Source organism: Amia ocellicauda, chromosome 5 (assembly GCF_036373705.1).
Source record: "Amia ocellicauda isolate fAmiCal2 chromosome 5, fAmiCal2.hap1, whole genome shotgun sequence".
Lineage (NCBI taxonomy): Eukaryota > Metazoa > Chordata > Actinopteri > Amiiformes > Amiidae > Amia > Amia ocellicauda.
The window spans coordinates 38152075-38165262 of record NC_089854.1 but is presented as its reverse complement, the minus strand read 5'-3'; the positions used below and the strand labels follow the sequence as shown (position 1 = coordinate 38165262).

Sequence of the window (13188 nt, the reverse complement as noted above, 5' to 3'; positions counted from 1 at the left end):
TGGAGCCTCATGGGAGTCTGATAGTAGCTGGGATGTATTTTGTATTGTATAAACTTTCCTCTGGCCCCCCTGATATTAGCTCCAGCATTAGACAAAATATTTAGCCATGCCAGATCATCAATCTGATAGTTTAAATCCTTCTGCCAGATACCTTTAAGGTTTTGACACTTCCCACTGCATGCAGTATTTTATGTGTTACAACATACATACAGATGCAGCTCATGATTGTCCTGTGAGCTCATTGAAGTACTTCTCAATCACATTTCCATGTCGGAGATGTGGGCCCAAAATGGCAGTAACACAATTCCTGATCTGCAGATATCTCCAGAGTTGTCTTTTAACAGTCAAGGCATAGCTTGTTATTAGGTCCTGATATGACATAAATACCCCATCTTTGCATAAATTCCCCAATGTTAATATTCCTATATTAAGCCATTGTTTCCAGAAAAGGGAGCTTTTTCCAATGTGAATTGTGCCAAATAGATTAGGACGGCTGTTTATACTGAGAAAGTTTAAAAACATTTTGTACTTTTGCTCACACCTCTTTTGAATGTTCTAAAATTGGATCAATATCAATCAATTTATTTTGTTTAGATCACTTTGATAAGACATAAATAGGGCAAAAAGAGGAGGGGTAAATGATTATTTTAAATTTGAATCCAATCCAAATGTGAGTTAGTACCCCAGAGATCTGTGTTCTCCACAGATCTCCACAGCAAGGGCTCTGTACTAAAGCAAATCAGCCAGGACTCAGCGAAGAAGCTCTGTGAAGGCAGCCTGACATTGTATATTTTATTATTTCATTATATAAGATATTTTGTAATGCTCTTGCATTATATTTATTAGCATCCCTGTTGGATAAAATGTTCTAAACAAGTTCTAAACAACCCTTGGAAAGTTCAGGGTGAGGTCACTGTCTGACTACATCTCCTGTCCACTGCATTGAAACTAATGCTTTTCCAACTTGCTATATCTGAATACGTTACACTTACACAAATAAATTATCCAAAGATTGAAACAGAAACACTCAAGTGTAATAGCAGTCTGCAACACCCACATGTCATCTTTTCTAGTTCTACGGTAGCGTTCTTGTAGCGCAGATTTCTGCGCAGATCTGCAGAATCCCGCCGATCCCATTGGTGCAGCCGCGCAGAACTGCGGACATCTGCGCATACTACAAGAGAGTGAGGCGCGCACGATTTCTTACGGGTCTTCTGCGTGATGAAGCAGGAGCTTCCGTAGGTAAGTTACCTCAGTTATCTTTAGTACATATTCTTTTTTGTATCAAATTGACAACTAAAGATTGAACTTCCGACTGTCTTTTTTGTAAGTTATGAAGAGCTATGTTGTAAAAAATCCGCGCTACGTTGCGAAAAATGTTTATTTGACAGAGTGATATTGAACGTCAATATTTAACGTGGACATATGAAAGAGTGCAGCATTTGAACGCCTTTCTGTAGATGGTGTTAATACCATTTAAGAAAAGTTTAAAATACGGGTTAAATGAATAATATTTTAAACAGTAGAAAAGGAGCAGCACTGCATATTCCATGTAACAAACACGTTTATTTATTTCTGTATTTGTATTGTATGACGTGCCGGTGTTTGGTGTTGTGTTGTCGCAACGGAAAGTGCGCTGTTGCCACATGGCTGAACAGTAACAGGCCCATAGGCTTGTAGGAGCGTGTTTTCTGACGTTATTTTGCAATGTTTTGGCAACGTCCTTCGCAGCCCTGTTTTGTCACAACGTTTTAACAATCTTTCTCAATGTGGTGATGTGGCCACAACCCAGTTTAATTAACCGGGATGATGATTAAGGAAGGCAACAGCAAACGAGTCCATGTCTTTACCGCATTTCTGCTGGGGACTGTGAACAGCAAGTGACCAAGCTGAACAGTTTTTTCGGTAAGTGAATTGACAGCAGTACTGTATGGCTACACATGAATATGGGATGTGCTGTATAACGCTGGGGATCACAGGCAGTGGTAGACCCAGGTGCAGAGCGCAAGGGAGAGTCAGGACAGGCAGTAGGTCAGAAGAGCAGAGCAGGGAAATGGAAAACATGTGTGCGTGATAATTAGGTGTAAATGAGCAATGAACCTAATTAGACCAGGTGAATAAGAGCTGACAGGCAGGGAGAAGGGAGACTGGGGCCTCTGGAGGCGAGAGGAGGAACAATGCAATGATGGCGAGACACACACACGGACTGGGGCAAGAGCTTCACGTTGAGCTAGTAAAACAAAAACAAAAAAACAGCAAAACTGCGGATAGTTTGTCGTGTGGACATATTTCAACCTCGCCTCCAAAATACAAAAGTGCATACGCACGACCGGGGGGGTGCGGCACGGTGCCGTAGCTTGCATTCTCCTAGAAACTCCTTCGTCAGCGGCGGAAACCGCTGATTTGCAATGAAGACGCGTATTTCTAGCAGCGCAGTCGCGAATTGTGCATCCTAGCCACCTTTAATTACAGAGATCCACAGAACAGATCTGTGACTCACCAGCACCAGAAACCCTGTCTAGTTTGCTGCACAATGTCGGTTGCTGTGTGATTTGTCACTGGTGATATGTGATTGTGATGCAAAGGTATGTTTGAGTCCAAATCTGCGTGATTTCATGGAGATTTTGAGCTATGTTTTTCGACTTCGAAATTACTCAGAATCGCGCATTTCAGGTCTCCAATTGTCAAAATATTCTGGGGGAGGACCCCCAGACACCCCGCCCTCAATTACTCAATCCTCTTTGCCATCATTTTTCTACATTAATTTTGTGCAGTGCACAGTTGGAGAAAGGGAAATGGTAAAGACTTGAATTTAATAAGACACAAAAATTTTAAACGTTTATATTATGTTTATCTATATGCCAACAATAATCTTTCACAAATTAAAATTAAAAGTGGTCAGAAACCGTTTTAATACTAATATTTTACATTTAAACATTAAAATGTTTTGTACTTTGTCAAATTAATGTCCTAAATATAAGCAACTATATATATATATATATATATATATATATATATATATATATATATTATATATCGTTATTCTGACTTACTATCTCATAATTATGATTTTCTATTTCTTGTTATTTAATTTGCATTTTAAACTGTAATTCCAAACAATAGGTTATTATCATAACCCCGGTTCCCTGAAAAAGAAAGACAGCTATTACCTAATGGGAAGAGCCTTCTGACCTGCCAATCATTGAAAGTATACCAGAGCTGCCCAATAGGGGCCCTGCTGGCAGGAGGAAGACCCGCCCCCGGTGTCTGTGACAAGTCTCCTCCTGACTGCAGCTGCCATTCTTCATCAGAATGGTCGTCAGGTCAAGTGAATCCTGAAGAGTAATGGCTGTCTTTCCTTTTCAGGGAACCGGGGTTATGATAATAACCTATCTTTCCCTTTCAAATCAAAAGACAGCCATTACCTAATGCAGTGGTTTTCAAACCGGTGCTGGAGTACCCTCTGCCCTGCTGGTTTTTGTTCCAACCAAGGTCTTAATTGCTTAATTGAATCCTTAATTGAACTAACAACGCAATATACTATTAAATTAAGTAATTAAGACCTTGGCTGGAACAAAAACCAGCAGGGCAGGGGGTACTCCAGGACCGGTTTGAAAACCACTGACCTAATGGGAAGACTATACCAGAGCTGTCGTGAGTCCTGACACCCGACTAAGCCTAAACCCACAATGATAGGATAGCAGGGCCTCACAGCGCCTGAGGGCTAGCAGTACCTGGGAGCTCAAGCTTCCCCCGGAAGAAGACGCCCCCCTTCCCCCTCAACTACCACCACCACCACCACTGGAAGAAGCGCTGTCCCATGTGGCGTTGCGCTCAGATATCTTGGATCCTCCATCTTTCACTGAGGAGACCGAGGCAGTGAGTTTGGTATCTGAGCACTTTCCAGGGCCGAGTATGGAGTTCAAGGCCTTGATGAGACGTGCGGTTGTGCCAGTGGAAATCCTGTGGTGCCCCCAGGAGGAGGTGCCGAAAAATTGGTTTGTGAGGGAGAAGACCACTAAACCTGTGGAAACCCTTCCCTTCCTTGACGATTACGTGGATATTGTACATTCTACTTGGAGCCAGCCAGCATCTGCTCCTACGACTTCTAAGCAGGCGGATGCCATGTACGCAACGGCGGGGGCAGAACAGAAAGGACTGGGATCTTTCTCATGTTCTCCTGATCGACCCCCGGTAGCCAAGACTATTGTGGTTTGCGACGCTGGCACAGATGATCAGTGCGGATCCATGGCAGCTTCTGCTTCGACAGGACTTGCTGAGCCAAGCAAAGGGACTGCTGTGGCACCCCAACCAAGCACAGCTGCAGTTGTGGGTTTGGCCCCTGAAAGGCACCTCTTGATGTCTCTGGGGCTGCCTGTTAATGGCATGGAAATGCTGCAGTTGGCCAGGGCCCAATATACTTATACAGTGAGGGAAAAAAGTATTTGATCCCGTGCTGATTTTGTATGTTTGCCCACTGACAAAGAAATGATCAGTCTATAATTTTAATGATAGGTGTAAATTAACAGTGAGAGACAGAATAACAACAACAAAAATCCAGAAAAACGCATTTCAAAAAAGTTATAAATTGATTTGCATGTTAATGAGGGAAATGAGTATTTGACCCCTTCGACTTAGTACTTGGTGGTAAAACCCTTGTTGGCAATCACAGAGGTCAGACGTTTCTTGTAGTTGGCCACCAGGTTTGCACACATCTTAGGAGGGATTTTGTCCCACTCCTCTTTGCAGATCCTCTCCAAGTCATTAAGGTTTTGAGGCTGACCTTTTTCAACTCGAACCTTCAGCTCCCACCACAGATTTTCTATGGGATTAAGGTGTGGAGACTGGCTAGGCCACTCCAGGACCTTAATGTGCTTCTTCTTGAGCCACTCCTTTGTTGCCTTGGCTGTGTGTTTTGGGTCATTGTCATGCTGGAATACCCATCCACGACCCATTTTCAATGCCCTGGCTGAGGGAAGGAGGTTCTCACCCAAGATCTGATGGTACATGGCCCCGTCTATCATCCCTTTGATGCGGTTCAGTTGTCCTGTCCCCTTAGCAGAAAAACACCCCCAAAGCATAATGTTTACACCTCCATGTTTGATGGTGGGGATGGTGTTCTTGGGGTCATTCCTCCTCCTTCAAACACGGCGAGTTGAGTTGATGCCAAAGAGCTCGATTTTGGTCTCATCTGACCACAACACTTTCACCCAGTTCTCCTCTGAATCATTCAGATGTTCATTGGCAAACTTCAGACGGGCCTGTACATGTGCTTTCTTGAGCAGGGGGACCATGCGGGCGCTGCAGGATTTCAGTCCTTCACAGCATAGTGTGTTACCAATTGTTTTCTTGGTGACTATGGTCCCAGCTGCCTTGAGATCATTAACAAGATCCTCCCATGTAGTTCTGGGATGATTCCTCACCGTTCTCATGATCATTGAAACTTGCATGGAGTCCTAGACCGAGGGAGACTGACAATTATTTTGTGTTTCTTCCATTTGCAAATAATCGCACCAACTGTTGTCACCTTCTCACCAAGCTGCTTGGCGATGGTCTTGTAGCCCATTCCAGCCTTGTGTAGGTCTACAATCTTGTCCCTGACATCCTTGGACAGCTCTTTGGTCTTGGCCATGGTGGAGAGTTTGGAATCTGATTGATTGATTGCTTCTGTGGACAGGTGTCTTTTATACAGGTAACGAGCTAAGATTAGGAGCACTCCCTTTAAGAGAGTGCTCCTAATCTCAGCTCGTTACCTGTATAAAAGACACCTGGGAGCCAGAAATCTTTTGGATTGATAGGGGATACTTATTATTAGGGGATTACTTATTTCCCTCATTAACATGCAAATCAATTTATAACTTTTTTGAAATGTGTTTTTCTGGATTTTTGTTGTTGTTATTCTGTCTCTCACTGTTAAAATACACCTACCATTAAAATGATAGACTGATCATTTCTTTGTCAGTGGGCAAACATACAAAATCAGCACGGGATCAAATACTTTTTTCCCTCACTGTATAAGTATATTGGGCCCTGGCCAACTGCAGCATTTCCATGCCATTAACAGGCAGCCCCAGAGACATCAAGAGGTGCCTTTCAGGGGCCAAACCCACAACTGCAGCTGTGCTTGGTTGGGGTGCCACAGCAGTCCCTTTGCTTGGCTCAGCAAGTCCTGTCGAAGCAGAAGCTGCCATGGATCCGCACTGATCATCTGTGCCAGCGTCGCAAACCTCAATAGTCTTGGCTACCGGGGGTCGATCAGGAGAACAAGAGAAAGATCCCAGTCCTTTCTGTTCTGCCCCCGCCGTTGCGTACATGGCATCCGCCTGCTTAGAAGTCGTAGGAGCAGATGCTGGCTGGCTCCAAGTAGAATGTACAATATCCACGTAATCGTCAAGGAAGGGAAGGGTTTCCACAGGTTTAGTGGTCTTCTCCCTCACAAACCGATTTTTCGGCACCTCCTCCTGGGGGCACCACAGGATTTCCACTGGCACAACCGCACGTCTCATCAAGGCCTTGAACTCCATGCTCGGCCCTGGAAAGTGCTCAGATACCAAACTCACTGCCTCGGTCTCCTCAGTGAAAGATGGAGGATCCAAGTTATCCGAGCGCAACGCCACATGGGACAGCGCTTCTTCCAGTGGTGGTGGTGATGGTAGTTGAGGGGGGAGGGGGGCGTCTTCTTCCGGGGGAAATTGCGCCCACATGGTGTTTAGCATCTGCTAGCGGGAGGCCAGCTTATGCTTAAATTCCCCGAACTCCCGGAGCAGAGTTACAATTCCTTCCGCTTCCTGTCTCCTGCGGCGTGGAGGAGTCCACGGAGTGGCGCTTCTGGACGATCTAGACAGGGATAGTCTTGCTCTAGGGGACCTCCGTCTGGGGGAGCGAAGAGGCGGAGAGGGGGAGATGGACTGCACCCTCGCTAGTGAAGCCCGAGAGGAAGAGGACCGCTGCCTGTCCTGTCTTCGCAGAGAAGAACTTGCGGGGCGTCCATGTGGAGCCGAGCCTACAGGAGAGCGGCGGGCGGAGCATCCGCTGCGGTGGCTGGCCGCCGTGGAGTTCCTGGCAACCTTTCAGCGCGTGGCCTCTGTAAAAGCTGCGAAGTGTACACAGACCCATCTCCCGTCAGTGCGCGCTGGGCATGCTCCTCACCCAGGCAGCTGGTCGTGCCCATCATCCGAGCGCAGCTTTCCCTGGCACCTGGAACACCGGTGGAATGCACCCTTCGGCTTCATCCCAATTAGAAGGTCCGTTGCGATATCTCCTTTGTCCAGACCCTCTATGTTGACCGACAGCTCCTGAAGCTGAAGGACTTCGCCAAACTTCTCAGTGCAGCTACTGTCCCCCTCAACGTTGTTGTCGATGTCAAGGATTGAGAGGTCGAGACAGGTGTCCAGAGATCGATAGAAGGTCGATGTAATTGACGTCGAGGTCGAGAGGTTGACGGATGTGGTCGGCGGTCGACGAAGTAGGTTGAGGGCGACAAGGGATCGATGAGAAGTGGAAGACCGATGTCGACAGAGAGGTCGAGGGATCGACAGACGTGGTCGAGGTTGACGTTTTGGTTGAGGTCAACAGTGTTAAATTGTTGAGAGTCTTCTTCGATGTGTTGAGCGGTTTAAAGTCCGCCGACAGAGGTCGGGACAGTGTGGAGATAGCTGAGAAGATCTGCGGGAGGCTGCTCCAGCTGAAGTAGTCTCCTATTTCCCTTTCTCTCCTTCCTCACTCGAATCTGTAAAAAAAGAATGGATGGTACAGGAGCTAATAATCATACAGCAGATCTCAGTAGAGGGACCGAGGCCGTCTCTGAGCAAGACTCCCACCGCACACTTACCTACGAAAAGAAGCAAAGCACTTAAAAAGACCATAGTCTGAGCGCCGAAGAGGCAAAAAATTTGAATGATACTCCGTAGAGGTTCTCAAAAAATTAAACCGAATTCCGAAGAGCAGGTGAGCACACTTCTCTAAACTTTAATGTGAACGCAAGTGAACAACACTAAAGCGCTATCACTGGCGAGGTGAAAGAAGAAATGGCAGGGAGCTGCAGTCTGGAGGAGACTTTTCACAGATGCCGGGGGGCGGGTTTTCCTCCTGCCAGCAGGGCCCCTATTGGGCAGCTTTGGTACATGCTTTCAATGATTGGCAGGTTAGAAGGCTCTTCCCATTAGGTAATGGCTGTCAAAGGAAACAACATAATAAATAATTATATATATATATGTGTGTGTGTGTGTGTGTGTGTGTGCATGTATGTATATACACTCACCTAAAGGATTATTAGGAACACCTGTTCAATTTCTCATTAATGCAATTATCTAACCAACCAATCACATGGCAGTTGCTTCAATGCATTTAGGGGTGTGGTCCTGGTCAAGACAATCTCCTGAACTCCAAACTGAATGTCTGAATGGGAAAGAAAGGTGATTTAAGCAATTTTGAGCGTGGCATGGTTGTTGGTGCCAGACGGGCCGGTCTGAGTATTTCACAATCTGCTCAGTTACTGGGATTTTCACGCACAACCATTTCTAGGGTTGACAAAGAATGGTGTGAAAAGGGAAAAACATCCAGTATGCGGCAGTCCTGTGGGCGAAAATGCCTTGTTGATGCTAGAGGTCAGAGGAGAATGGGCCGACTGATTCAAGCTGATAGAAGAGCAACGTTGACTGAAATAACCACTCGTTACAACCGGGGTATGCAGCAAAGCATTTGTGAAGCCACAACACGTACAAACTTGAGGCGGATGGGCTACAACAGCAGAAGACCCCACCGGGTACCACTCATCTCCACTACAGATAGGAAAAAGAGGCTACAATTTGCACAAGCTCACCAAAATTGGACAGTTGAAGACTGGAAAAATGTTGCCTGGTCTGATGAGTCTCGATTTCTGTTGAGACATTCAGATGGTAGAGTCATAATTTGGCGTAAACAGAATGAGAACATGGATCCATCATGCCTTGTTACCACTGTGCAGGCTGGTGGTGGTGGTGTAATGGTGTGGGGGATGTTTTCTTGGCACACTTTAGGCCCTTTAGTGCCAATTGGGCATCGTTTAAATGCCACGGCCTACCTGAGCATTGTTTCTGACCATGTCCATCCCTTTATGACCACCATGTACCCATCCTCTGATGGCTACTTCCAGCAGGATAATGCACCATGTCACAAAGGTCGAATCATTTCAAATTGGTTTCTTGAACATGACAATGAGTTCACTGTACTAAACTGGCCCCCACAGTCACCAGATCTCAACCCAATAGAGCATCTTTGGGATGTGGTGGAACGGGAGCTTCGTGCCCTGGATGTGCATCCCACAAATCTCCATCAACTGCAAGATGCTATCCTATCAATATGGGCCAACATTTCTAAAGAATGCTTTCAGCACCTTGTTGAATCAATGCCACGTAGAATTAAGGCAGTTCTGAAGGCGAAAGGGGGTCAAACACAGTATTAGTATGGTGTTCCTAATAATCCTTTAGGTGAGTGTGTATATATATATATATATATATATATATAAAAATGCCCTCGAAACTGTAACTTGTTTAATACATAGGTTAAACATATTGCAATATGAATCACAGCCAAAACACGATGTAGGATTTGAAACAGTTTTATAAATATAATGTATAGTTTCAGTTCTATCCAACATTGTCTGAGATACGCATTTTTCACTCATTTTCTTTGGATGTTTTACTGTGAACTGAGCTTGCTTATCATTTGGAGACAGTTTTTGTTTGCTGATATCCAAGTCAACATCTTCAGCGAACATTTACTCTTTCTTTATTTGAATTACTACTGTGAATTTTTGAAAAGTGATTTCAAGTAAAGTTTCATTAAAAATCCAACTCTATGCCATAGTATACGATAATCTTCAGTTATGACAAAAATAAACAATCTAAACCATGGATACCTCAAATGCAGCATGGCTTTCAAAAACACTTAATATTGGTTATGAGGGTTTTAGTAAAACACATGTTTATTGGTTTTTGAGGACAGTCTGTTTTATTGCGGTGTTCAGTAGTGTGTGTGCAGCGCCACAGCACAGGAGAATCACTGTGGAGTTGGAAGCTTCCAGCAGAAACTAAAGCACCAGAACTATGGTAAAAAAGGTAAATAATTATAATAACAACTGTTAAACCAAATAAGCATGTATTTATTTATTGTCTGAAGTCTGATGAAGGATTTTATGGTAATTTGAAAAAATATTTAGACAATAGTTTGAGAAAATATGTCTGCATTATCGGTGGAATAGGTGCCAATACAGATATTTCTACAAAAGTCCAACATCAGCCGATAATATCAGTGTTCCGATATATCTGTCGGGCCCTACTAAATACACTACATCCGTATCTGCATCTGCATTTGCACAGATTTAATGTTTAACATTAGGGATATGATGTGGCCACATCCCTAATTAGTAGTATTTTTGTAAATGTGGACGTGATGAAGATTTTAAATATTAAGTGTTTTCTTTCAGACATCTACACAAAGACACACCAACTTGCGTAGAGACCAGAGGCAGCATTCAATATGGACAGTCATGATGAACAAAAGCCAAGGCTTTTGAAAAAGCCATATTGGTATCAGAGCTCATCGGGCAGGGAGAATGGTGAATGTGAATCTGTAATTGCAATAGTACATACACTTAAGTGATTAATGTTTTTTTTTTTTTTTTTTTCTGCTGTGAACTACTTCACCACAATTGCTTTTTAAAATATAAAATATTTTTCTGTACAATTTAAAAAGAAAATTTCACTGAACTGCTCACCCTACAAGGCTCACCAGCCCTGACCCTTGCTGCAGTGTTGGCACTGCATTATTGGGTAGCTGGAAGCACTCCTTATCTTTGCTTGACCTGTCTTTCTATGTGTAATTTAGATGAAGAGGAGCCAAAAGAGAAGAAAAGAGTTATGTCATCCTCACCAATGACCATTGAACATAGTTTGGTAGCAGCTCTGTCAGCACCTGCATCTTTCTCTGAATTTGTCTCCCAAAGAAATGGTATGTGATTAATTTGTGTGCATACAAGGGCAAAAATAACACATAGGAATTGTGCCATTGTCACTAAATGCACCTGAGCAGAAGACATTCATTTACATTAACTTGTTTTGGTGCAGTTTCAGATTGTTTTATTACTTACACAATCCACATAAATCACACCGTTTAACTTTTAAATGCAAGAAGAATAAAAGGCATGTAAAGACTATAACAAATAATGCATGCAGTCCTTGTCTAGAAAATTTGCAGAATCAGGTGCTACTCAAACTGGACACCATTTTGGAAAACCAGGCAGAGCAGCTGTGTCTTCTACGGACACTTGTAAGGAGAAGTGCTGTAAATAATGATCTGGAGGATGTCCTCCCCACCCCAATCAGTGTGACAGAGGAACTTGATGAACTTTGCCACAGGATCAGCACAGATAACAGGTTCAAAAAGAAAATGGTATTTAGTTTGCTTGTAACTTCAATACAAATGTGAACTTTCTTTTTTGTCTCCTTCATTTGTCAAATCAAACAATTAACTGGATGACAATAGCACTTCTTTCCAGACTGAAATGATCTGCAGGGTTCAATATTTTGAGTAATCAATATATTTTACGTTATCAGTAAAACTAAAATGTGAAAGATAAGATAGATAAGATGCCCAGGACCAGGTTTTTATTCCTGCAGATTGGCATTATAAAGCAATCACTTCACAGATATCCTGTCTGTGTTGTCTGGGAGGACGTAATGTTGGAGACAGCATCCGCCGAATGATGAGAAGGCTGGGCACCAATGCGCTGTGGTCAAAATACAGCCTCAAAGGCAGAAAGGGGAAGATGGCTCTTATAGAGCTATCACTGTTCATGGTCTTGACTAGTAAGTATGCTATGTAACAACTTTTATAGTTGTTAAGATTTATTTTATTGTATTCTGTTTGATTGTCTTTGTGCTAGCATGACATGCATATGGAGAGTAGCATTTGTAAATTCTGCAGTAGTGATGGAATTTGTTTGAATGGCAATCACTACAGATATTGTACATCATTTCAGTTTTGCTTTTCTGCTTCCCAGAGAGCTACAGTTATGCTGGAATATCTATAAAAGCTTTCAGCTGACACAATTGTTGCCAGAGCCTCAGTAACATTGATCATATGTGCACATCCTCTTTCTATACAGGATCTTGTTTAAAATGCCACCCCAGAGCAAAGGTGCCAGAAATAGAAGGAGAAATTGCAGAAACTCTAAAGCATGCCCCAAACAAACGAGGAGGTGCAAATTACAAGGTAACACATATGTAACTAGTCTTTATTATGTTATATATATAAAATATATATATATTTGTAACTTGTTTTAGTATTTTTTTATTGAATGCATTTAGTTAATGTTTATACTGTAATGCCAGCTATCACTATTATATGGCGGTCACAGTGTTTTTTTAACACACCCGTTTAAGCTTTAATTTGTAATGGTTCGATTATCTCCTTTAGTGCCAGCTTTGGCTTGCAGTCCTGTACATTTTGACATAAAAAAGTTTCAACTGTTTACGTGTGGATCGGATGTTTTGTGCAATATTTGTGGTAGTATTGTGTAACTAGGCCATCAAACACACTTTTCTCTCCTTTTGATAAACTAACCACAAAAAAGAAAACATTCACAACCAAACTATGTGATTTATAATGATCATGTGGAAGGGCATTTACAGCTCTAATCTCTCTCATCAGTTTTACTCACTCTAAAAGTATATATATATAAGTTTTGTATGTACAACCTGACAAGAATTTTGCAGGTCACTATTTAAGTACTGCACATACCACATGGGAGTCTGCACACAAGTGTGAATGCAATGGAATCGAATGTGTGTTGTTTCTAATGTGAAATATATGTTATTCTCAGGAACATGATCCCAGGACTGTGAGGGAGAACATGCAGCCAAACCAATCTGTTTCCTCCTCTGGCATTACCTGTTCTTCTTTAAAACTCCACTGAACCAACTCTCACCTGGGGAAATTAACATTACACCAAGAATTGTTATTGTTGAATTAAAAAAAAAAAAGTTTCTTTAGCTAGGACATGTATGTATATACTTACTTTATATGGCTAACTTTAATTCAAATATTAATTATTCTCATGGTTGTACTTACATTGAATTGCTTTGAGTATACATATTGAGAATACATATTTTAATATTGTAATAAATGTGTGTCTGTTTGATTCTTTTA

At 42.7% G+C, this 13188-nt stretch overlaps 1 long non-coding RNA gene across 6 annotated transcripts; it reads left to right on the top strand.

Moving 5' to 3' along the window:
• Positions 1-1211: 1211 nt before the first annotated feature.
• On the top strand, positions 1212-13165 carry LOC136750220 (uncharacterized). Of its 6 annotated transcripts, XR_010816838.1 has the most exons (9): positions 1212-1242; positions 1793-1905; positions 10007-10097; positions 10466-10597; positions 10867-10989; positions 11225-11430; positions 11687-11846; positions 12146-12252; positions 12863-13165. It is a non-coding gene; the product is annotated as an uncharacterized LOC136750220 (long non-coding RNA). The 6 variants fall into 6 exon arrangements; XR_010816840.1 differs by lacking the exon at positions 1212-1242 and having other exon boundaries at positions 1272-1905; positions 11214-11430; XR_010816841.1 differs by lacking the exon at positions 1212-1242 and having other exon boundaries at positions 1275-1905; positions 9985-10097.
• Positions 13166-13188: the final 23 nt, after the last annotated feature.